Source organism: Wyeomyia smithii, chromosome 1 (assembly GCF_029784165.1).
Source record: "Wyeomyia smithii strain HCP4-BCI-WySm-NY-G18 chromosome 1, ASM2978416v1, whole genome shotgun sequence".
Classification (NCBI taxonomy): Eukaryota; Metazoa; Arthropoda; class Insecta; order Diptera; family Culicidae; genus Wyeomyia; species Wyeomyia smithii.
In genome coordinates, this window is record NC_073694.1 from 139,467,459 (window position 1) to 139,493,062 (window position 25,604).

Genomic DNA, 25,604 nt, shown 5'->3' on the forward strand with positions numbered 1-25,604 from the left:
CACATATTCGCTAGCTAGGATAATGCATTGGAAGCGGTTCTTTTGCGGCAACATTACGCGCCGCTCTCACTTTTCTCTCTGTTTTCTAAATCTAGTACTCTCACCTCGACGGCAAGAGCACAGCAGCCGGCATGTTGCTCATTTATTATGAGCTGCACCGGATGCCACGAAAGCCAAGTTGACACAACCCGGAACAAGCTTGGCTACGGGTTCAGTTTGCGGGTTTACTTCGAACAGTACGGAGTGTGAAGCAGACTGTGCTGCCTGGTTGATCTGGCGATAGCATCACGGTTTTGATTGTTTTTTTTTGTGACAAAACATTCTGCCTAGAAACATGCTGTAATCGTGGAAGTATAACAGCAGCGCGAGTGATTTCGCGGTTCACGGTTTTCACGTAGTTGGAGCCACTTTTGCCACGATTATCAAGAGGCATTTTATCTACGTACCTATTCTTCTACCTTTGGCCAGAGTGTGGTTCCTCATTAGTGCGTATGCCACGTGGTAGGTAGGTTCCTGACAGGTGTGTACTGCTTTCTCATGGGGATACGTGATTGGAATGATGTTGCTTGCGTGATGTTAAATTTTCTAACGGGTGAAGTGAACGAAAAGAGGGCATGCGGTGTTACGCGCAAAATAAGCCGGTAGTTTGCACCGTCTAAAGGTGGAAGTGGATGCTTAACGACTACATTCTGCATTATTAACACGTCTCGAGGCAGTTTGTTTTGCCATTTGATACCGTTAAAGTAAAACGATACAGTGAGCTATTTCCGAAGAACGAGCAGAAAGTTTTGGATAACCGTTTTTCTTAGTGTTGTTTTCCTATCTTGGAATCCTGGTTAATGAAGATCTGCCGAGCGAAAGGATGTGAACGTGAGAATGAGGAATTAAACTTTCTGTCCCAGACCGCGTTGATGCAACAATACAACAGGGTAGTACGATTTTAGTGAATATTTTGAAGAAGCTTGGAATTTGGTAGTGTGGTGAGTCGATAAGATAGGCAACCAGTAGTACGCTAAATTCTGTAAGAGGTTTTAGTGGAGGAAGAGGATACGATGATAGTTTATAATGCGAATTAGGAGCGAACGGAACCGGAAACAAGTGCTAGGGGGTGTCAAGTGTCGGGAAGAGTGTGTATCGAGGGAAAAGCGATTTTCCGGTTTGTGAATGAGTAGTTCATTTTGTGTGTGCTACAGGGTGCAAGAGTGGAGCATTTTAGAGGCAAACAGTGGAAGAAAATAGTCGAAAACTTGAAACAAAGGAGTGCTCTTTTGGGTGCTCAACTTGGATTAACAGCATTGTTTGCCGCCTTGTACGGATTTGTTGAGTACGGAGGAGGAGGTTATCCACAAGGAGGGGTTGAAAGAAGAGTGGCAATACCCCCTGGAGCGATTTCGGAAGACCATCGCTGAACGCAATTCATTCTGGGGCGAACTTGTTGGTAGAAGATTGTGATGCTCTTGTCGTTCGTGTGAACGAAAGGCATTGCTTTGATTTTTTTTTCTTAGTGAGTAAGTATTCAAGGATGGCAGAAATATCGTTTTTGTTCTTACTTTAGGGACTCTGGTCCATAAATGAAACTATGCTGCTATTAAAAATAGAGTTTAAAGTCTCATGAGTCTATTTTAGACAATTTATATTTATCTGTGTATTTTGTTTTAAATATATGACTTCTTCAGCTTTACTCTAGGATATATGAGACCTTGATTCTTTAATAATGATGACTACAAAAGAGTATGTTATAAAAAAATATCGGGAATTTAATTTTATAACAGGGGTGTTTCTCGGCTTCGCAGTCTTTCAGCAATGGAACAAATTAATATCGCTCTTTCAACCAACGTTTTGGTGTATATTGCACCTTCTTCAGAAAATTCAGAATCTAGGAGACAAAACATTATTAAAACTACAAAATAACATAAAATATGATATCATAAAACTCTTACAGAACTTGAATCGTTTTCGTCATAAAAGCATCGGCATCAGTATTCCTGTCTTATTTACTAATAACTATTGTGTCAATCTATGAAAAAACATGAAGACATTCAAGCACTGTAGCACACAAAACAATAATCTCCCGCAACAGTTTAATCTTAACAAATTAACTCTGTCACAAACTTTCTTCACTACTCTTTCAACCGCTACCTAAAATTCGATTCAAAATAGAGCGGAAAAGTGTGGATTACAGGGGGTGTAATGCATATGGGCATTAGCTATTAGCTATTACAGTTTGCTATTGGGTTTCGTTCGGGGATGTGTTCGTGTTCTGTGTTAGGAACTGTTTGTTTAGTGTGTGTAGTACGCCTGCATACATGGAGCTCAGTTTGTCAACATCGGACCGTTTGTTCACTGTTTACAATCTGACAGATTTCTAAAATGGGGAGAGCTAATTTTCGTGTGTGCTGATCGATAATTTTTGTTTTCTTCCAGGTTGAAATTATTATTCTGTTCGATGCTGTGGTATAGAAGTGCCGTTTTCCATGGGCGCATCTAAGGGAAATTTCTAGGGGGGGGCCTAGTTTTCATACACTTCATTTAAAAAAATAGTAAAAGAATTACAATGCGCCTATTTAAAAACGCATAAAGTGGTGTCGTAACAGAAGACAAAATCACTTCAATCGGGAATAAATCTCCGAAGATGTATTGAATATCTTGACCATCTCTTTCAGCTGACACTGATTCGATATTGAGGCGAACTAGGTTTGGTAAACGGCTGGGCAGTGCGTACCAGCAGTACATTCGTGCTAGTCGGCATAAAATAGATCCCAGTGTAGTCCAAGGCATAATGCCATATTCTTAACTCCACGTGGAACCGACTGGAATACGAGCAACCATGAGAAGATTGGGGAACCGGTGGGAACTTGCTCGTATGCTGACAGGGAAGCGGTAGTTGTTCTCCTTGGAGAGCAGCTTGTCTGAACGTCTGTTTTCCAGGATGGGGGCGGCTTGAACAGCGACTGATCCGAAGTGGACGGTGAACTATGAAATGCGGTGTATCGCCTCTACACCCAAGACGGCGGTCCCGTCGCGAGACTAGGTATCGCAGCCTTAGTAAAGCAGCATGCTAAAATAGACATACTACGAACAATCAAGAATTGAGAACGAACCGGAATTACCCGCAATGATCTAGTGACGAAATAAGGCCGACGATTAGAAGCACGGTACATGTAACAGTAGATCGCTTAACGCCTCGGATGCCGACCGGATCCTGCTGGATCAGCTAGAACTTCACCAGTTCGGCATTGTTGCGCTCCAGGAGCTTTACCGAAAAGGAGAGAAGGTACGGCGAATTTGTGGCCGCAGGGCACAATTTTACCAGAGCGGCGGCACAAACAATGAGCTGGGTACCGGTCTTATAGTGCTGGGCAGGATGCAGAGTCGTGCGATCAAGTGGCAGGTGTTCAGCGACACGTTGTGTTTGTTGAGAATAGAAGGCCGGTTCTACAACTACACCATCCTCAGTGCCTACTGCCCTCTCGAAGGACGTCCCGATATAGAGAAAGAAACGTTCTACGCACAGCTGGGGAAGCTCTACGATAGCTGCTCGCGTGGAGACATCAAGATCATCATTGGGGACATGAACGCTCAGGTCGGTAGGGAAAACATATATAAGCCGGTGATTAACCTGCACAGCCTGCACACCGTCACGAACGACAACGGCCAGGGATGCGCCAACTTCGCAGCTTCCCGCAGACTGACAGTCCGAAGAACCTGCTTTCCCCAGAAAGACATCCACGATACCACCTGGAGATCACGGCTCTTTTTTCTCAGACATACAAACGTACGCACCAATTGTGGTGGGGGTATTGGCATGACCACTTCGATCGAGTCTAGTGCGACGAAGTAAAAAGTTGACGATGTAGCTGATACGACCGGTAGTTCTCTACGGAATCGATACATCAATGCTTCTGGCCTCAACGCTCTTGGAGTTTTCGAACAGAAGGTGCTACGGACTATCTATTGTGGAGTACAGACAGACGACGGATAATGGCGACAGTGCATGAACCATGAGCTGCACGCGCTGCTTGGAGAGAACCCCGTTGCACAACTGGCGAAAGTCAATAGGTTGCGGTGGGCCGGTCGCGTCGTAAGGATGCCGGACGATGATCCTGTGAAATCACTTCTCTTCAGCAACCCTGTGGACTAGGGGGCGCAGCGTGCGCGATGGCTCGACCAGATCGGAAGAGCCTTGCGGGTGATGAGACGTCTGAGGAACTGGCGAAACACAGCCCAAAACCGAGCAGCATGGCAACAACTCCTTGATACAGCACGAGCCACCACGGCACTCGTCTTATTAGTAAGGTAAGTAAGAGAGCTAGGTTTGAGAATCGATCCTGGGCACAGTACTAGTTCTCAACCAATGAATGATGACTTCTCAGTTTGTGTTGATTTTGATGCTCTGATAGGAAGTATGGGATGTATTTATATTGACTACAATTATTCTCTGGGTAATTCTAGGGGGGGGGGGGGTTCTTAAAACTTGCTAGGGGGGGCTGTAGTCCCCCTTAGCCCCCCCGTAGTTGCGCCCATGCCGTTTTCTCTATCGTTCTAGATCAAATTGTGTGCTGGGATCCTCATCGTTCTTGCCGAGGAGTCTTTCCAGTTCGTTAATTGTTGATCTGTGGCTGCTTATGCGTTTTTTTAGTTGGGTTGTGGTTAACCCGATAAAGCTGGCTTCGCAATCGTTGCGGGGAATCTTGTAGATCACATTATATACCATCTCTGGAGGTATAGTGTCTTTCATATTGGTAGAAATCCTGCTGGCGTGCTCCCGCATCTTGACGCTCGTGTTATGTTGGGGAAGGCAGCTTTGAATGCCCTACTTAGCCGTTGTTGATTGTGCTACAGTGCTTGAATGTCTTTATGTTATTTTATAGATTGACACAATGGTAATTAGTAAATGCTGAGGTTGAAGCTTATATGACGAAAACGATTTATGTTTTGTAAGAGTTTTGTGATATCATATTTTGTGTAATTTTGTAATTTTTATAATATCAATCCTAAGTTCAGAATTCCCTGAAGAAGATGCAATATACACCGAAGCGTGGGTTGAACGAGCGATGTTAATTCGTTTTATTGCTGAAAGACTTCGAAGCCGAAAAACACCCTCATACAATCCCTCAGTCGATAGCATAAATTCTAATTTTATACTATGGGTATTCATGTCGAGCTCGTAAACAAATACCCAGCCGTAAAAATACTCACCTCAATTGACGAGTAATGGAAGATACACAGTTTACGGCTGGGTATTCGTATACGAGCTCGATGTGAAGACCCCTACTAATTATACTGAACACTGTAAGCAGATTCCCGTCGTATTTAGTTGAAGTTTTTCTGCGATTACCGATATTCGTATTATTGCGCCTGAATCCACTCACTGTCTGCGAAAGTAATCGAAGCGTTAGTAATGTACTAAAACTATAGTCACTGTCAGTGCTGAGAAAAACTGTAGCTAAACAACGGTCGCTAGACAGATCGAAATGTTGATTTTAGATGAACACATTTGTTGGTATTCATTCCTCAGTCAAAGTTTACATTCGTTTATATATTGTCAAAGTTGAAATTCATTGTCATCATCACGGAAATAAAAACGAATATCAGTGTCAGTAACTTGTACTGAATATTTGTATTACGTTGAGCTCAGATGCAATATTCAATATTAAATTTCTGGGATTCGACAAGCAACCGACTGACCTAGACCAGTTCATACGTAATCACAGCAGCCAACATAGTATATAATTCTTATAATTTATTTAAGTTATAACGTTCAATACGTTTATTCTAATGAATGATATTTCTCATAAATAAGTTCAATCACAATCACAAACTTATTATTTGAATTCATTAACAATTGATAAGCTAAAGCGACCTGTTTATTGATGATGATTCTTGGATTCTTCTGTGTAATTTCATCTTTTTTGAATGAACCATGCTCATACGCTTCAAAATAATGACTAGTACGGAAATGCCGGATGATATTCCCGACGTCCAAAACGACTTAGGAATGTTTGCATTCGCTCCCAACATAAATTAGACATCGCCCACGTGCAATCAGCGGTAAAGCAACTTCCTGTAGCGTACGCTTTCCTGAAAGAAGGTTTTTAATGTTGAAGCACTTTTTACAACGTTGAAAACACATGGACGATAACCATACCTGCCCAAAGTTTTCTAGTTTTGATAATATCGTTATCACGAGAAGAGCTTCCAGTTGGTATTGCTATCCATTTCAGATTATTTTCGAAATAAAAAAAAAAGTAACTGCACTTCAAAAAATATCAGTACCTCAAATCGAAATTGACTTTTTAGCCTTTGAGTTTCATTTTCACGGTTGCTATTTTTGAATTGATAGATAAACCGATTCGAATATCTTCTGTTTCATTATTGTTGGGTATTATATTCATTTTGAGACGTCAAGTAACGATGAACACTTTTGTTTACATCGCATATCGGATAGTGAAACCGATTGTCATGGTAATATGTATCACCTACACGACGAGAAAATTGAGTTTCAATGTTGTGAAACTCATTTGATAATTTTAACCACTGGTCACTGTATATTTTACTAGTCTGGCGGAGTTTTTTTTTTTGAAAGGTATGGCTTGAGGGACTTTGCCTCATATTCGCCAGTGACTAGTCTGGCGGAGTGGATTCGGGAACCAATTTTAACTGTTATAACGGGAACCAGTCGAAGGAGATTCTATACAACTGGTTCCTATTATAACAGTTTAAATTGGTTCCCGAATCCACTCCCCCAGACTGTAAATTTAGAGACTGTAAATAAAACTCCCGAATGATGCGAATCAAAGTGTTAGAATATCGTCGTTGCACAAATATTCAAACTTTGAGAAGTATGTATCTATAAAACGCGAATGATTCCACCAAGCGGTGAGACTTAGCCATCCTGATTTGAACTTATTGTTTATTAAAATAGACACGAAAACTTCAATTTTAGGAAAAAATACACCTTGATAAACAAATAACAAAGTTAAGGTAGCCAACACCACAACTGTTGAGTTGAGGAATTACTGGCAACACGCCTTGAAATTGATTGTTTACCATTGCGTTTTCACGCACACACTTAAACTTGTATTTCCGTTTTAGAATTATAATAAAAGTCGAAGAATACAGTCCACATGTTTTATTGCTCTGCATACACCTTGATAAACAAATAACAAAGTTAAGGTAGCCAACACCACAACTGTTGAGTTGAGGAATTACTGGCAACACGCCTTGAAATTGATTGTTTACCATTGCGTTTTCACGCACACACTTAAACTTGTATTTCCGTTTTAGAATTATAATAAAAGTCGAAGAATACAGTCCACATGTTTTATTGCTCTGCATTTTTTGGTCCCGTTTCGCCGGATAATCGATGTATTTATTTTCGGGTAACGCGGTTTCTAAATATTCGATTGTTTAGCAGCGTAAATGTTATCAACGCCTGCTATAAACAGTGACACTGATGGAGAATTATTCAGTACTCCCGTCGGAGAACAAAAACGACTTCAAGCAGAGAAGAAACGAAAAATGAAGATGGCGGAAGAACTACAAATTCTGGTACAACAAAGAGGAACAGTGAAAGGAAAAATTACGCGAATTCGAACTGCCATACAACGCAGTCTACAGGAAGGTACGGTCGCAGACGAATTCTTACTGCGCACGTACCTAAAAACGATTGACGCCGCCTACGAAGAGTTTAATACGTTCCAGAATAAAATTTATGCTTTGATGCCGGGCAATTCCGCTGAACAGGAGGCGAAATACATCGAATTCGAAGAACTCTACAATGAGGTTAGGTCGAGTGTGTGCAGGTTGCTTGACGGACTAAAACAGGAGGTGCATCCGTTACCAGCTGTTCCAAATGAAAATTTGCAAGCAGTAACCCCTCAGCCACGACAAATGCCATCATTTCTTCACACACCACTGCCTACATTCGACGGTCAACCGGAGAATTGGTTCAAATTTAAAGCTATTTTTATGGACGTGATAAACAAATACCCTGGCGAATCTGATGCAACGAGACTCTATCACTTGGACAAATGTCTAACAGGAGATGCCGCAGGAGTGATTAACCAACAAACAATCAACGACAACAATTTCGAAGCAGCGTGAGATTTTCTCCAGCAGCGCTACGAGGATAAGAGGAAAATTGTTGATATTCACGTTAGTGGTTTGCTTAATCTTAAACCGATGGACAGCGAGAATGGAAAACAGCTACGTCATTTAGTCGATGAGTGCAAACGTCACGTAGAGGCGCTCAAATTTCTTCAGTATAATCTTGTCGGTCTTTCGGATACTTTGGTCGTCGATATTCTTGCCTCACGCTTGGATATAGAGACACGCAAGCTTTGGGAAAGCAGCATTAAACACGGTGATATTCCAACGTACGCAGACACAATTGCTTTTATGACTACACGCAGTCAAGTGTTAGAACGAGTATATTTAACGTCTGTTTCATCGAAGCAGAAAAAATCCTTTAACTCTAGTGGTAACACAAAGATTCCTCCATTGAAGATGTCTGCATTGGTAACGTCGGTCGATATGAAGTGTACTTTTTGCGAGCAGGCACATCCCAACCACCAGTGTGATGATTTTTTGAAGCTTTCACCTTCCGATCGCTATGATAAAGCAAAGTCAACCGGAGTTTGTTACAATTGTTTGCGGAAGGGGCACATCACTTCTAAGTGTATGTCCAAGATGTCATGCAAAATCTGTAAGAAACGGCATCATTCAACACTTCATTTAATTACTGTTTCCAGCGGCACAGCTGGCTCAAGTTTGCAAACTGCTCTGACGCCTAAAATGCAAACCCAGCGCACAACCACAACCAGCAGCGATGCATCTACACAATCCGCAATCAATGCTTCATGTATGGTCTACCAACAACGAGCTTTGCTTTGTACAGCAATTGTTAACATTATTGATAGGAGTGGAACAGCTCAACCTTGTCGTGTGCTGCTGGATTGTGGATCGCAAGTGATTCTATTGACTGAAAAGATAGCTACACTACTACAAATGAAGCGACAGCCCGTGGATATTAAGATTATTGGAGTCGACGGAGCTGAGACAAAGGAAACATCGTTGGTGCAGGTGAAAGTGCAATCTCGGAGTGATAAATCCACACACGTTATTGAATGTATGGTTATGAATCGAATCACTGGAACTATACCCGCGAATTTTATTGATGTATCTGCTTGGCCGATTCCCACTAATGTATTTCTGGCAGATTCAAAATTCAACTACCCACAGCGCGTGGATATGCTGATCGGTGTTGGACACTTTTTCGAGCTGCTAAAGACGGGTAAATTGCAACTTGCTCAACATTTGCCTTACATGCAGGAGACATCTTTCGGATGGGTGATAGGGGGTCTAAAAGACGCTTCAAGTTGGACATACAGAGCCATTCAGTGCAATACTGCGGTGCAGGAAGCAGAACTCGAATTGCTAATTCAAAAGTTTTGGAAATCAGAAGAAGTTCTTACTAAAACAGCAATGCAGTCAGAAGAAGTAGCATGCGAGGAATTGTACAATCGAACGTATACCAGAGATGCTTCCGGTCAATACGTAGTGCAGTTACCGTTCCGTGAAAATGTGAATCAACTTGGTGATTCTAGACAACACGTACTACAAAGATTTGCTTACCTCAAGAACAAGAAAAAGCTCAACAAGGACCCTGATTTCCATACAGCTTATTGTGCCTTTATCGAGGAATATATTGAACTTGGCCATTGTTGAACTTGGTAAAAATCCATCCGGAACATGCCAAATTTCAACGATTTTTCTGGAGACCAAACTTATCTGAAGAACTGAAAGTTGTCGAACTTACTACAGTAACTTACGGTACAGCTGCAGCTCCATACTTAGCTACGCGTTCCTTGTTACAATTGGCAGTTGATGAAGGTCGCAATTATCCGCTGGCAGCCAAAATCATTTCAAAAGATTTTTATATAGATGATGTTCTTACTGGTGGCAACACACTGGAGGATATAAAGACATTTCGTGCTGAACTGGAAGAATTGCTTGGAAAAGGTGGTTTCACGCTTCACAAATGGTGTTCTAATTCACCTCAATTTATGGAAACCATACCGGAAGTTTTACGAGAAAAACAGTTGTCATTGAAACAAGATGGTGTCAAGAATGTGATCAAAACTCTTGGCATGTTATGGAATCCCACTAAGGATAAATTCATGGTCAATATCAACCAGACTAACTACAATCATCCGGTAACAAAACGTTACATTCTTTCGGAGAAAGCGAAAATTTTCGACCCATTAGGCTTACTTGCACCGGTAATCATATTGGCAAAATTCATCATGCGTCAGTTATGGCGATTGAAGATACCATGGGACGATGAGCTACCCCAAGAACTGATAAACAGTTGGAATCAATTCCGAAGTGGTTTACATGCATTTACTAATTTGGAAGTGCAAAGATTGGTGATTTCACCTAATCGCGTCAAGCTAGAACTTCACGCTTTTTCGGATGCTTCAATGGAAGCTTATGGTACTTGTGTATATTTACGCAGCGTTTTGGAAGATGGTACTGTTAGTGTTCAATTACTCACCAGCAAAACACGGTTGGCATCACAGGTTACTATACCAAAACTCGAGCTATGCGGATTTCGACTGATGGCTAGACTAGTGAAACAAATAGAAGCGGCTTTGAAATTTGAGTTCGATCGAAAGATACTTTGGACAGATTCGCAAATCGTTTTATGGTGGCTGAAGAAGGATCCTTGCAGTCTGAAGGCATACGTCGCAAATCGAGTTGCAGAGGTATTGCAGCTAACGCAATCTTATGAATATAAATATGTACGAACCAATAACAACCCTGCAGATCTTCTGACTCGTGGTGTTCATCCGAACATGTTGGCTCGAAATAGTACCTGGTGGTATGGGCCGCAAAATTTGGATGAAGGTTGTTATAAGGAGGAGAAACTCCAGGAGCTCAATGAAATACCTGAGATGAAGGTTACAGCACTCGTTACGACATTGGTTGATGGTGAGCCAAAAGTGCTATCAAAGTTCAGCCCATTCCGCAAACCGCAGCGTGTGTTAGCATACGTCATACGATTCATTCGGAAGGCGAGAAAGCAAAATTCCGAAGAAGCTAAGTCAAAGTATCCAACAGTGAATGAATTGCATTTGTCGTTGAACTTCATAATTCGTCTACTTCAGCAGCATCATTTGCGTTCAGATATTCAGTTAATTAAACGGTGTCAGGAAAATCCCTCTGGTGAACAATATGTTGGAAGATTGCGAAGCTTGAACCCCTGGCTAGACAGCGGTGAAATTCTACGCGTTAATGGGAGAATTAAGTATGCCAACGTCTCCTATGAACAACGATGCCCTGCGATTCTGCCTGCTGATCACCATGTCACCAAACTCCTAATTCAAGCTATCCACGTGGGACCTAGTGGTACACTATCCATTCTGAGACAAAGGTATTGGATTTTCAACGGTCGAAATGTAATTCGAGATCAGCTTCGAAAATGCATACAATGTTTTAAGGTAAGACCACCAGATACAAAAATATTTATAGGCAACCTACCGAAATACAGAGTTACTCAAGCACACCCATTCGAACGCACGGGTGTAGATTTTGCAGGCCCGATTTACGTTCGCAAAGGACACTCTCGTAAACCAATTTACACAAAAGGCTATGTAGCGTTGTTCATATGTATGGTTTCTAAATGCATTCACATAGAACTTGTATCTAATCTCTCAACCGAGAGTTTCATAGCGGCATTGCATAGATCTGAGGACGTCGAGGACTTCCATCCGACATTTTTAGCGACAATGCTACTAACTTCACAGGCGCAAGCTCAGAGTTACATGAGCTTTATGTTTTGCTCAGACAGCAACATACAATTGATGCAATCGAAAGTTTTCGTATGCCTAGAGAAATTCGATGGCATTTCATACCTCCACGCTCACCACACATCGGAGGTTTGTGGGAGGCTGGAGTAAAGTCCACCAAATATTTCATTCGGCGCACAGCAGGTGAAACTAAACTGACAGAAGAAGAATGGCATACACTTTTAGTGCAAATTGAAGGAATGCTTAATTTCTCGCCCGTTAATTGCACAAACAGCTGATCCTAGCGATTTTAGCGTCATTACACCTGGTCATCTTTTACTCGGACGTGCCATAAACGCTGTTCCGGAGCCGTCGTATGATAACATCAAACCTGGAACACTTTCTCGATGGCAGCACATTCAAAAGATGCGATCGGACTTTTGGAAACGTTGGTCGATAGATTTCCTGTCCGAGTTGCAACAACGACAAAAGTGGTATAAACAGCATACGAGTTTGCGGGTAGGTGATTTGGTTCTTATGAAGGAAGACAATATTCCGCCGCTCCAATGAAATTAGGCAGAATTACTAAGATTCATCCTGGCAAGGATGGATATGTTCGCGTCGTTTCGGTGAAGACTACAGCTGGAGTTTTCAAGCGGTCAACAGCCAAGTTAGCAGTTCTACCCCTGGATGACGCTAGCACTGGAGAATCTGACTGAGACATCTATTGCCGGCGGGAGGATGTTGAGTTGAGGAATTACTGGCAACACGCCTTGAAATTGATTGTTTACCATTGCGTTTACCATTGCTTTTTACGCGTTTCCATTGCGCACACACTTAAACTTGTATTTCCGTTTTAGAATTATAATAAAAGTCGAAGAATACAGTCCACATGTTTTATCGCTCTACAACAACTATACCAAACATTTGAAACTTCACATTCACGCATATACGAATATACATTGACACATACATATGTAAATAACATTTGAATAAATATGTTTCAAATAAGTGGAATATTTTTTATCGTGGTATAATCGAAACGTCACTGTTCTCATATATACTGCGTACAGTAAGGTCGCTTTTTACGCGTTTTCTTTACGCGGCTTTTTTACGCGGATTCCAGAATTTACGCGGTTTTTTTTACGCGGATTCCGGAATTTACGCGGTTTTTTTGACACGGATTCCGGAATTTACGTGGTTTTTTTTTACGCGGATTTCGGAATTTACGCGGTATTTTTTGATTTCGCGTCCCTGATTCCGGTTTCCCTTCACTCGGAATGCAAAATTAACGATGGTTTTTTTTACGCGGATTCCTGAATTTAACGCGGATTCCGGAATTTACGCGGTTTTTTCACGCGGAACGTATCCCCCGCGTAAAAAGCGACTTTAGTGTATATATATTTAAACTGTTCATGTCAGCTTTATTCAGTATTTAGTTAAATTTAACATGTCACGTGTAACATTACATGTAACACAACATGTTACATATTACATGATATTTCACATGTAACATTTTTCGTGTTACATTACGTGTAAAACATGTTACAAATCACGTTTCCCAACTTCAGCTTCTTGAGTAGGTGCGGTTTATGAAAAAAAACATTTTCGAAAAAAAGCTCTTTAGACCACTCTGTCCCGCAACGGCTCATATGTGAATTGGCAATTCCTTAACGCAGTTTATATTATTAATACTCCCTTCGTTTTTGAGGTGTATCCGTAGAATGGCCAAACACCATTCAACATGGGTTTTTGCAACCAGGATGATGCCCAGAGGCCAGAATCCCACCTCAAGCTCTATTTTAAATCCAAATGATTATTTTTAGTTGCCTGAATGCATCCTATAATGACCAAATATTGTTTGATCTAATATGAGCATTTGCGTTTCATTTGCTTGATTAATTTTTGCGTTATGCAGAAATTTGTGTTTCATCAGTTTAAAAGCCTTTTTTACAGAGACGGGAAGGCTCAAACCAGCATAATAACCTTCTCCTGCCCTAAAAACTCCTACATACAAATTTTCACACCGATTCACTGATCCGTTCTTGAGTTAAATCGTGACACACGCATAGCGTTTTATGTTTATTATAAAGGGTGATTTTTTTGCTATTTGGTTTTTCGTGTATTCAGATTTGACAGTTCACGCGGGAATTTTGACAGCTGTCAAAATCTAATGTACTCAGTTTGGTTTGACATTTCACCATGAACAGACTTACGCCTGAACAACGCTTACAAATAATCGAATTTTATTACTAAAATTCGTCCTCTGTGAAAAATGTTTTTCGCGCATTACGACCATTTTATTTTGTTCAGTGACAAAGCTCATTTCTGGTTAAATGGGTATGTTAATAAGCAAAATTGCCGCATTTGGATCGAAGAGCAACCAGAGGCAATGCACGGTTTGGTGCCGTTTACACGCTGGAGGCATCATTGGTCCGTACTTCTTCAAAAATGATCAAAATCGCAACGTTACGGTCGATGGCGCTCGCTATCGCGCAATGATTTCCGTTTTTTTTTGCCGGAAATAAAAGGAGCAACGTGCCACACATCGCGCGAATCAATGGACATATTGCGGAATGAGTTCGGTGAGCAATTCATCTCACGAAATGGACCGGTGAATTGGCCGCCTAGATCATGCGATTTAACACCGCTAGATTATTTTTTGTGGGGCTACGTTAAGTCTCTCGTCTATGCGGATAAGCCAACAACAATTCCAGCCTTGTTCGCGAGATACCAGCCGAAATGCTCGGAAAAGTGACCCAAAATTGGACTTTTCGTATGGATCATTTAAAACGTAGTCGTGGCCAATATTTGAATGAAATTATCTTCAAAAAGTAAATGGCATAAACCAATTTATTGGCTAAAATGAAGATTTCATACAGTTTTGTAATTTTTATGCGTTTTTTTTAAGAAAAACCAAATTCTTAAAAAAATCACCCTTTATAAAAAACTATCTGACCCGGCAAACTTCGTCTTGCCCATTTTACTCTCTTTAATTGACTTATCTTAACCCTCTAGTGCCTAAATTAATTTCTAGACGGGCTTCGGTTGAATCGTTATGAATCATTATAAACACTTTTTAAGTATTTATTGAAGTTTTTTAGTGGTTTGACCGAAGCCCGCCAAAAGGCGGCATTGGGCACTAGAGGGTTAAACATGGCATGGGAATTCTTCATTGAATCCACATAGTAGCAAGCATTGGCCTTGCGATTTTTTATAGTCAGCAAATACATAACGAATCGGATATTGGATTAAATCGTTACTTGTAATCTATTGGTTTTTAGATGATTTACGTACAATCTTGTCCCATTACATAATTTTGGTTGGTTCACGTTTCTAATAATTATATGTTATATAGTTAGTTACGTGATTTTTCTTATATTCTACTAATTGAAGTCGATTTCAACGAATTTAATTTTGAAAGATGAAATTCAAATCGTCGACATCTTTGTTTTCCGCCTGGATTGCAAGTGCACTCTTTCATGGTTCACATGATTCTGGAAGATATTCGGAAACACATTCATAATGAGTTTCTCTTTTGGGTGCCCTCCCCTTCCAGAGGAGGAAGGGGTATCAAACCACCGCAAGAGACATCTAAAACCTCCTCATGTCACATTCGGTTTCATTCACTTGATAAAATTTCAAGTTATGCAGAAATTTGTGTTCCATTTGTATGGGAGCGCTTCATTCTATTCCTCTATTTGTCAAATTTGGTTTCATTTGCTTGATTAGCTCTCGAGTTATGCAAAAATTTGTGTTCGTTTGTATGGGAGCCCTCCCACCCAGGAAAGGAGGGATATCAAACCACCGTAAAAGACATGTCTTGCCATTTTATTCCTCTTTATGTTAAATTTGTTTCCATCTGCTTGGTTGGATCTCAAGTTGTACAGAATTTTGTGATTCATTTGTATTGGACCCCTCCCTTCCAGAGGAGAGAGGGGTGTCGAACCACAATAGAAAACCTTCATATGCCAAATTTGATTCCATTCGCTTGTTTAGTTCTTGTGTTATGCAGAAATTTGTGTTTCATTTGTATGGGAGCCCTCCCTTCTAGAGAGGGATGGGGTCTCGAACCAGCATAACAAGTTTAAATTTCAGGGGTATTTGAAGTTAAATATGAGTAACTGTAGCCGAAACCAAGCCACCGATTGAAAAGCTTTTTCAAATTTAATATCAATGTGCTTAATTGCTGTAAACTAGTGAAAAAGTCACCATGGGGTAAAACAATTTTCAGAAAAGGTAATATTTTGAGTAAGTCCTAATGTTTTAATTAAGCTAAATCTTAAAAAAAAATGCTAAGAAGCATTGAGTAGCACTTTATTCAAAAAGTGGACCAAATGATTGAAATTTCGGCCGCCATATTGGATCCGATAATAACCACTGATCGACAAAATAAAAACAAATTGCATTCCAAAGGTTCAAACCAGAAAAAATTGAAAGATCATAGTTATTCAACCATTCCCTTGAATTTTGGTGTCCCTAGCCATTACCGAAACGTGTCAACTTACGTGAGTGTTTCCTTTAGTAATTGCTCGTCGGGTTCGTCGCTTTAACGTTATGTTTACGAGAAAATTCATTTAAGTCTTCGAAAAACGGCAATGGCTGGAGACACCAAAATTCACAGGAATGGTTTAATAGCTATCATCTTTCGTTTTTTTCGGTTTGAGCCTTTGTGGAGTGAACCTGTGTCGGCAAGTATATTTTAGACGGTATTGGCAGCCACTGTTTTTAAGATCTGAGAAAGATTTATTATGATTTTTTTTTTAAATTTTATTTATAAAGTGCAACAATTTAAAATTTCAAAAGTTTGTATAATCTGGTTTCAGCAAGAATTGCTTACATACAAAGACTGCATATTCACCTCTTTTTATTTGTTCATTGCATCGATAGTAATGTTATCTACCATCAAATAAAAATGAATAATCAATGTTCAATTCATTGGCAACACAGAGCACTGAAAGGTTCCATTTTGTCATCGCATTGATTTCTGGTTCATGTATCCTTTCGCTGATCCTAGCTGTCTCGATTTGGCAACCAAAAGCCGCGCAAATTCCGTTCAAGCTGATTGATTTCAAAACGATTTTAATTTATGTGTCACTTCATGCTTCGTCGAATACAAGCTGGTGGTTTTATCGTTAGGTTTCGCACCGACGGCGCCACCAAACATTTGCTTGTCATGAATACGGTAAAACAAAAAGTTCTTTTATATATACAGGTCGGACTCGATTATATACAGACTCGATTATATATGATTCGATTATATACAAAATTGTATATAATCGAATCATGAAAAAAAAATTTTTTTTTTCAATTTTAAATATAACTTACCTAAAGCAGCAATGTCGTATATACGTAACGCTTGGGGGAGGTAGAGAACTGACGAAACGTCGCAATCAATACTAAAAATTTTGAAGATCTATACAAAGAGCGTTACCTAGAGGAAAGAGGGGGTCGAAAATAGTTTTTATTTACGGTACGTAATTAATGGACGTTCTCTTCAGTCCAATATGACGTAACGCAACATTTTTTGACCCAAAACGTTGGTTTTTGAGCCATAATGTTTCAAGTAAAGTAAAGCTGATCTAAAACAGAAATATCGCGAGGGAACGTTTACAAATTATGTAACACTCAGGAAACGGGAAAGAGTGTTGGGTTGGCAAAGTGTTGCAACCCATACGGAAAATTTAAACAAAAAGCACGGCAAAGGGGGAAAGGAGATCAACAATAATTATTCTTGCGTTACGTTATAAATCAGCGCTTCCTTATTGATTCATAAAAGTCCGTTCAAATGTTACATAACGCAAGCAGGGCTGAGGAAATTTTTTATGCCTGGTATGCTGAGTATTGGAAATTTTACGAAGCTAAATCCCTCAGCTTGTGTGTAGGCCGAAGCTTCATGCACGGGGTAGGGGATTGGCATTGCATACGCGCACCGGTGAATTTGCTTACACATCACGCAGTGCAAGTTGCAATACACGCCGTGTAGTGTTTCTATGCAAAAGTGGCACCTGTGCAGCATGGTGTAGTGTTCTTGCCATGGCTGACTGCAATAACATAAAGAATAACTACGAAATCTATACATACATATATTTTTGTAAGAAAGGTTTTTTTGCGATTTTAAGGGGGTTAGTCAAAAAAATTCTACTTATTTATTTAAAAAAAAAAAAAAACAACAAAAGATGTATGCAATATAAACAAAAAAAAAAATTTTTTTTTCTGATTCAATTATATACACATATATTTTTGTAAGAAAGGTTTTTTGCGACTTTAAGGGGTTAGTCAAAAAAATTCTACTTATTTATTTGAAAACAATAAAAGATGTATGCAAAATAAACAAGAAATTTTTTTTCCTGTTTCGATTATATATACATATATTTTTGTAAGAAAGGTTTTTTGCGACTTCAAGGGGGTTAGTCACAAAAATCCTACTTATTTATTCAAAAACAACAATATATTTATGCAAAATAAACAAAAAAAAAATTTTTTTTCTGATTCGATTATATACAGGATTCGATTATATACATTAAAAATTTTTCGGAGACTGTATATAATCGAGTCCGACCTGTATATGGAAACATCGAAAACAGTTGTTTGAAAGAGACTCAAGGGTATTATTTAGTTCGAGGGGTGTTGGGTTGTACCACAGTTGACGGTAGTATAAGTTTTATTTGTTCACTCATCCTTTCTTTCTGCTGTCAGATCATCGTGAATTGATGGGCGGAAAGGATATTCCGTACAAACACTGCTTATCAATCAGTGAAACAAGCACTCGCAAGCTTGTGACCCACATTAAGAGCAACACGTTACGGACTGATACAGAATCCGAATTTACTATATACATTTGTAAATTTTGTAGTACACCTAACAGACGATTTGAAGAATACTGTTCAAATCTTCGAATCGAAAAGCTGTTGCTCTAAACTTTACTCAGGTTTCTGAACTCCTTCGCGAATTGAAAATTTATCGTACAGAAATGTCTTTATTTCATATTTGTTGTCGCATCTTTTAAAGGCGTTTGGAAATAAATTATAAGATTTTAGAATTAAAACTTATCAAATTGTACAACAATGTTTTGATGAGGAGATACCACAGAAAACCTTTATCTGCAGATATAAGTGAAAAGTCATGCTTCGGAATGACTAAATGACCTAATGTAAATATTTATAATATTCTAGATGGCGTTTTGTGTGTGATATCTTAGGCTAAACAAGATGTTACTATCCATTCTGATTGCAGAGATGCAACCCGAAACAAAATCATTGCTACTTGGGTTGTAATAGAAAAGCTAGAAAATGCCGTTACCATCAAGATCCAACCAACTCTGCTTTGAAATTGAAACAGAATTCACGTGACAGCCATAAACTAAATTACACTCGGTAATATTTTTTCTCGTACTGCTCCCAAACGTCATCGGTTTCATAAATTCGGTACGGTTCCAGTTGGTACAAAGCCTTCCTGCAGCAAACCGAAAACGCCATTTCTACTTCGCAAGCCACTTGTTGAAAGCCGCTCATGTTTTGCGCGTTTTCAGGTACCCACAGCTATATCCAGCAGCTCAACTGCTCACGTTCCGGCAATTATTCGACCCCATAGCTGTTGTACACGCAAAAGTTGGATGGTGCGAAACCAGTACAAAATTGTGCGTTTTTAGCGCAATTGTTGATGTAATTCGGAACCAGTACAATGATTGCGTGTTAGGCATAACGCAATTAATGCTCTAGCGTTTCTTCAATGTATTTGGCAGCTCCAAACTACTACACCTAAACAGTTTCAATTGGTATCAAGCAGCATTGCAAAGCGAGCGAGAAGCAAAACCATTCTCCTCCTTTCTGCTTAAGGACGAGACATATGCTACGCTTTTCAAGTATACTAGCTCAACCTGATTTGCCTCTCTTATAAGTACCTTTACACTCTAGATTTACAATGATTTCATGTTCCGATGAATCTTTGCGATCCGGAAGGGACTGCCACAAACAGTGAACATCGTATAAAAATCCCCACCGCTTTCCCCCCAGGAGGGAATCGAGCCATTTCATTGACATTACCGAGGTAACAACGTTCCGTTTTCCCTAGGGAAAACAAATGAGCGTCGAGGTGCAGGGTTATTGTCATTCTCAATTGACACCATGCGAGTGCCGCCGCGATTCCACTACACAGGAGAAGAACGCAAAACCCGGACCAAATTGCTCTTTTTCAATCTATTTGTGTGATTTGCCTCATTTTCGAATAATATTCCTCGAGGGCAATTTTATTTTGCTTACGTTATCGCATGATAATGGAATAGTTTTCTGCTGGGAGTACCGAAGAATGGACAAGTGGTTTTAGTAAAATTTGTCAAAACAACATATGGTGGGTGATGTTGAATTTATTTTTTGCGCGTATATGAATGAAAAATGAAAACGCGTAACTAAGAATAAAAAATGCAAACAAATTTGCAGTATGATCGTACAGTACAGTATTCCATCATTGAAAAATTAAATGGGAATCAGTTTTAATATTTAACAGACATCATTTGAGTGTATAAAATGTTTAGACAGAAAACCTCTATTGCAAAATGTAAACAAACCGAATGAAAGTTTTTTTTCCTATGTTGGCATAGTAAACTATAACTAGTACTACACTTGTCACTTGGTTAGTTTTGTATTAAGGCCTTTGCCTTCGATGATAAAAGAGCCCGTTTGATTTGCATATATTTTACTGTTTTAAAATACCTTGAGATTTATTATCAAAACGTTTTTAATTCTAAAAAATAACAATGTCGGTTTTTTTTTTTCAATAGAATATAATGTCTGATTGGGCCGTTACATATTAATTTTCATTTTATATAATTCCTCCCATTTTCAAAAATGCTGACAATCGTCTTAGATTTTGATTCACAGTCATACCAGTATTATGGGCCAGCTAAGCATGATTGTTATTTTAAATTATTTATAAAAAATCGAAAAAATAATATTAAACCTTCGTTTTTTCACTAACTTTGCTAAATATATTGAAGTTTGATGTTAAAAACATATTTTCGCTCTTACACAACTTATTCAATCAAAAATTCACAAAATGATATGCTCTTCCGATTCCCACTATTAAGGACCACTTTTTGACTCTCCCAGTATTATGGGCCAAAGCTCCCAGTATTAAGAGCCAGACGAATATTTTTTGTTTCAAAGACAGAGACATTATTTGAAAGAGTAATTCCAACAGTGAGGTTAACATCGCGAGGAAGGTTAGAATATCAGAAAAATATTAAATAAATTTCGATAATACATTTTTGTAATATTTTGCTCAGGCTTTTGCCAAAGTTTGATTTTCTCGTGCTTTGAATACTCATATGTTTGGACAATAGGGGTCTTATAACTCCGTCGGAAAGAGCCCAGCAGTCTAAGTTAGAAGGCAAGAGGTCGATTACCGATACAGTCACCTGTCTTTTCGATTTGGAGATTCGGTCGGCTGTGTTGAAGCTCAAGCGTACTTGATAACTGTGAAAATGCGGGCTGAACGATCAGCGAGTGCTTATAAAACCAAGAAGAAGGTCGAATTTTCAAACTAGGTACAGTAACCTAAGTTTAAAAATCACTGTTTTGCAAGATTAATATTGACTTTAAAGGAAGATCATGTAAATTCAGGATAAACGAACATTAGTAACTGGGGTGATCACCTTATTGTTTTGATGAATTTGAAGTGAAACTTTGCTGATTTAACAAATTTGAAATCTGAAATGACTTGAATGGGTTTAATAATTTGTGAAGCGATTTGGTGGGGCGTTCACATTCAACGTGAACAGTTTATGTTGCAAGTTACTTGACGTCTTGTCATTAAGAAGAAAACATGTAATACGCTGTTGAGATTATTAAGACTCTACATTGCCTTTGAGGAAAAATTTTCTAAAACAATAATTAAAATCGCTGAGATAATACTTTTTTGTCTTGAGAACTAATCTGGGAGCAAAATTAAAAAACTTTACCTATTGCACCTTGTGGTTTTGTATCTGATTAAACCGATTGTTTGTAGGCAATAAATTCGCTCGAAATCGCTTAAAATGAAAAACACTTTCAAATAGCAGGAAATGCATGAATAGTATTGATGTATACATATCTAAACACAATCAGTTAAAATTACGACAAATTCTCAAACTATACGAACGCTTTTTTCTCACAAATTCAAAAAAAAGGGGTGAGCGCTCAAAGTCATCACGCTGATCAAAGTCACCCCAGTTTCCGGTACCAATTTCTTTACTAATTTAAATGCCGATACATAAATATATTCAAGAGTTATGCTCATTAATGCACTAAACTACATTTTGACTATTGAAAGCAGAGTAGGCAGTGTGACTTTGCCCTCGTATCCAAGTGAGTTTTAAAACTTGCTTGCACATTTATTTTCGGTTTGCACGTAAACCCTACTAACAGTTGTTTACACTTGAGTTGGATTTGAGTTTTAATCCTGTATAACAACAATTGCATAAAAATCGAAATGCGATGAAATTCGCGCCGCGTCTGCTGCAACAGTTTGTTGCATTGTCCTTTGAAAGCATCTATTCGATCTAAAAACAAAACTCATCGCGTTACATCATCGCCTGCATCGCTGGATACATCGTGCACTGCATGCATTGCACGCATTTAAACTCAATCGATCACAGTGTGTGGTGCAAAAAAACTCATATATCGAGAGGAAGCAGATACAAGTTGGATTCAAATCTGGAAAAGTGTTACTCAGTTCAACTTTGCACGAGTTCATGCCATCACTGATTAAAAGTCATTAACATGCGTTGAAAACAAATACAAAATTAAGCCTAGCCGACATTACTGGGTGGCCCATAATACTGGAAAAACCAAATTTCGTGACCAGTATTATGGGCCAATATTTAGCATCGTATGAAAATAGTAAAAATGCGAAATTCAGAGAGTATACCTCATATTTCGATAAATAAATACCAATAATTATAGTTCCTTTCATTCTGTGAAAAAAAAACGATGTTTTTCACGAATTCTAGCCTCATTTTCTACGACTGACTTTTTGCAACTGTGGTGATAACAATAACAAATTATCAGCTGATGAGAGTCTACCGACATTTATTTGAAAACTTAAGAGTATGGTCATTAGTGCAGGGGATTCGCACCGCACGCATATAGAGAAATGTTGTACACGTCCATTAAACTTCAATTTGACTATTAAAAGTTATTGACGTACGATAAAAAGCAATACAAAGGGCAGACTGGCCCATAACACTGGTTGACCCAAAATACTGGGATGACTGTACACTGAAAAAACTTGGCACGCTCCATCCAAGTGTTTCATCATTTGGGTATAAAAATGACTCTGCATCGTTATTTGAAGAATTTTCCTTATCGAATTCAATCATTTTTCACTTTCGTTTCAAGTTGTCACACACATCAACTTACATCTATGAGCCACACTTCATTTACGTATGATTCCAACATCCCTTTCACGTGAAATGCACTTGAATCTGCCCCACTGTTTCATCACAGTGATTATCATGTGCGAAACACTTTCAGTTGATATGTTTTGTTTTTATATGTCAAATGAAGTGCCGTTTGTGCTGAAAAGTAGGAAAATGGTGACAGAAGAATCAGCGAGTGTCATGCGGCTTAGAAATTCGACGATTTTCCGGACTACATCTGTTAATTTTCGCAAGGTATGTAATTTATGTCATGTAAAAGAATCGAATTTTAATCTTATTCCGTTCTTCTAGCTTAAGATCACAGAGATTCTGATGCTTTCATCTTTACGCTAGAGGCAAGTATTTGTTTACAAAAATATCAATTAATGGAATTAAATTAATTAAATTTTTTGTTTGTTTTTACAGGCTTCTTCAACAGCGAAGGAAAGTTTATCTTTGGTGATTATTATAGTGAAATTTGAACTTTATAAATAAAACAAAGGTTACATTATATGCAATCATTTCCAAAAACTGTTTTTATTTCAAAATCGAATAAAAATCATTCAAAGCTCGATGAACATTCATTTGAGTTTCGAAATCAAAACACTTTATGTTTATATGTCATAACACGATGATTGAAAATGTTTTCCTTTTGAAAATGAGGTGTTGCACGATAAATAATTCTAAAGTGTTTCGCATATGAATTCTATGTGTTTTGACCAGTAGGGCGAATTCAAGTGCAAAACACTTTATAATGTCGTGTCGATTTCTTTCAGTGTAATTGTTTTTTTTTTTTCTGCAGCGTATATGCTCAACACAGAGAACAGACATCCTATTTTCAAACGATGTGTAAAAGATGTGTTGTAAGCCGTCATTACACCGTAAGTGGTAATGCTCCCGCTATGTGGCGCTCACGTCAATGATAAACCAAGCACTGATATCGATAAAATATCGATTCGAGCATATATTTATACAGTGCAAGTGGGGCACCACAAGACAGATGTGGTTAGTGTACAGTTTAATTATATTCAATATTTTCTAAATGGACATGAGTGTCTGTTCTCTGTGGTGATAGTGAGAATTTCGTCAAAAGGCAAGCTGAATATAATGTTTTTCTTATTCTTCTCAGTTCATTTTTCAGTTTTGAAATGCAAAGCGAACTCGAGAAAAAACACAATATACTTTCCCCAGCAAGTGCGTCGAATTGCTCACCAGTGTGAGCAGAGCCGTAACTACTCTATTTTGCGTTGGAAATTTTTATTTGATTAAACCTTTTTGGCAAGGTATGCAGTTTAATGCAGCCTTCATATACAAAAACTAATCCAAAAAGGGAGAATAGTAAAAAATAACAGTAGCAAGTGGGGTGAAGTCCTGATGTAGGCCAAGAATTCGACATTAGTAGAATCAAGCTATTCTGTGTCAACACGAATTGACTATGGGTTCACGCCAATACCTCGATGACTTTCCCTTAACAAAATAAAAGTCGTTTTCATAATGTAACTGGCCAGAAAGACACACACGATACTTCTTCAGGGAATTATAATTAGTGATATTTTGTAGAAGGAACGAGGCTTAGCATAAAAGAAAGGGTAAATTTATGTTTCACACAACCACGGATAAAAAATAAGTATACCCACTTCTCAATAGCGGTATTCACAGAAACCCAATCAACGAATCTGGTTTTAGTAAATTCAAAAGAAAAATCTAAATTCTAAATCTCAAAACAGTTTTGTCTGACATATATGGTTATGGAAAGAAATCATCAATTATCCGAAGCGATAAAAAAAACAAATCAATTTGGATTTTTTTCCAACATCACTCGAACACTGCCGTAATCTCGCAGACTAACGTAAGCGCCATCTTTTCAAATATGGGGATCTTATGCCAATTTGTTCGTTATTCGAAGACCCATCTTTTGGTATTTTTTTTTGTTGTTACTTATTCGTGCGTTGCATAAAATCAAGAAACCAAATTACGTATGCACCATTTCAATACAATAGTGACAAGTAACCCGTTCGTTTTTGGGCCGTATTGAAAATTGATCAAATAGATGTACGTCATAATGTTATATAGACTGTTCCGAAAATTATAAATACATCGCGAAGTTAAACGGCAAATCTGGTTGTGTTTGAATCAAGTGGAACGGCAAATGCGTCACTACGCGGTCTTAAAGTCGTCACTTTAAAATGTATCGCAGTCTATAAGTTGTTGAAAAGAAAAAAATGTAGAAAAATTTGGAATGATTAAATAGGTACTTCACTTCTTAACAGTCAAAATGAGCGAAAAATATCAGGTTATAATTTTTCTATACCATCCATAGCGGGGATAAGATAGGTCATTTGAAAATATTGAATCTCCTACCTGCTGAACCAGCAACGAACATGAACAGTGATTGGATGGAACCTAGATCCAACTAC

The 25,604-nt window shown here is 38.7% G+C and overlaps 1 protein-coding gene across 3 annotated transcripts in view; it reads left to right on the forward strand.

Moving 5' to 3' along the window:
* Positions 1 to 201: 201 nt before the first annotated feature.
* The window catches only part of LOC129718530 (uncharacterized), a 442,955-nt gene continuing 417,552 nt past the window's right edge, over positions 202 to 25,604 (forward strand). For 2 of the 3 annotated variants that reach the window (XM_055669395.1, XM_055669392.1), the window contains exon 1: positions 202 to 1,508. The gene's annotated coding sequence lies outside the window, so the exon portion shown is untranslated. The remainder of the gene's footprint in view (positions 1,509 to 25,604) is intronic. The other variant, XM_055669393.1, reaches the window with a different exon arrangement.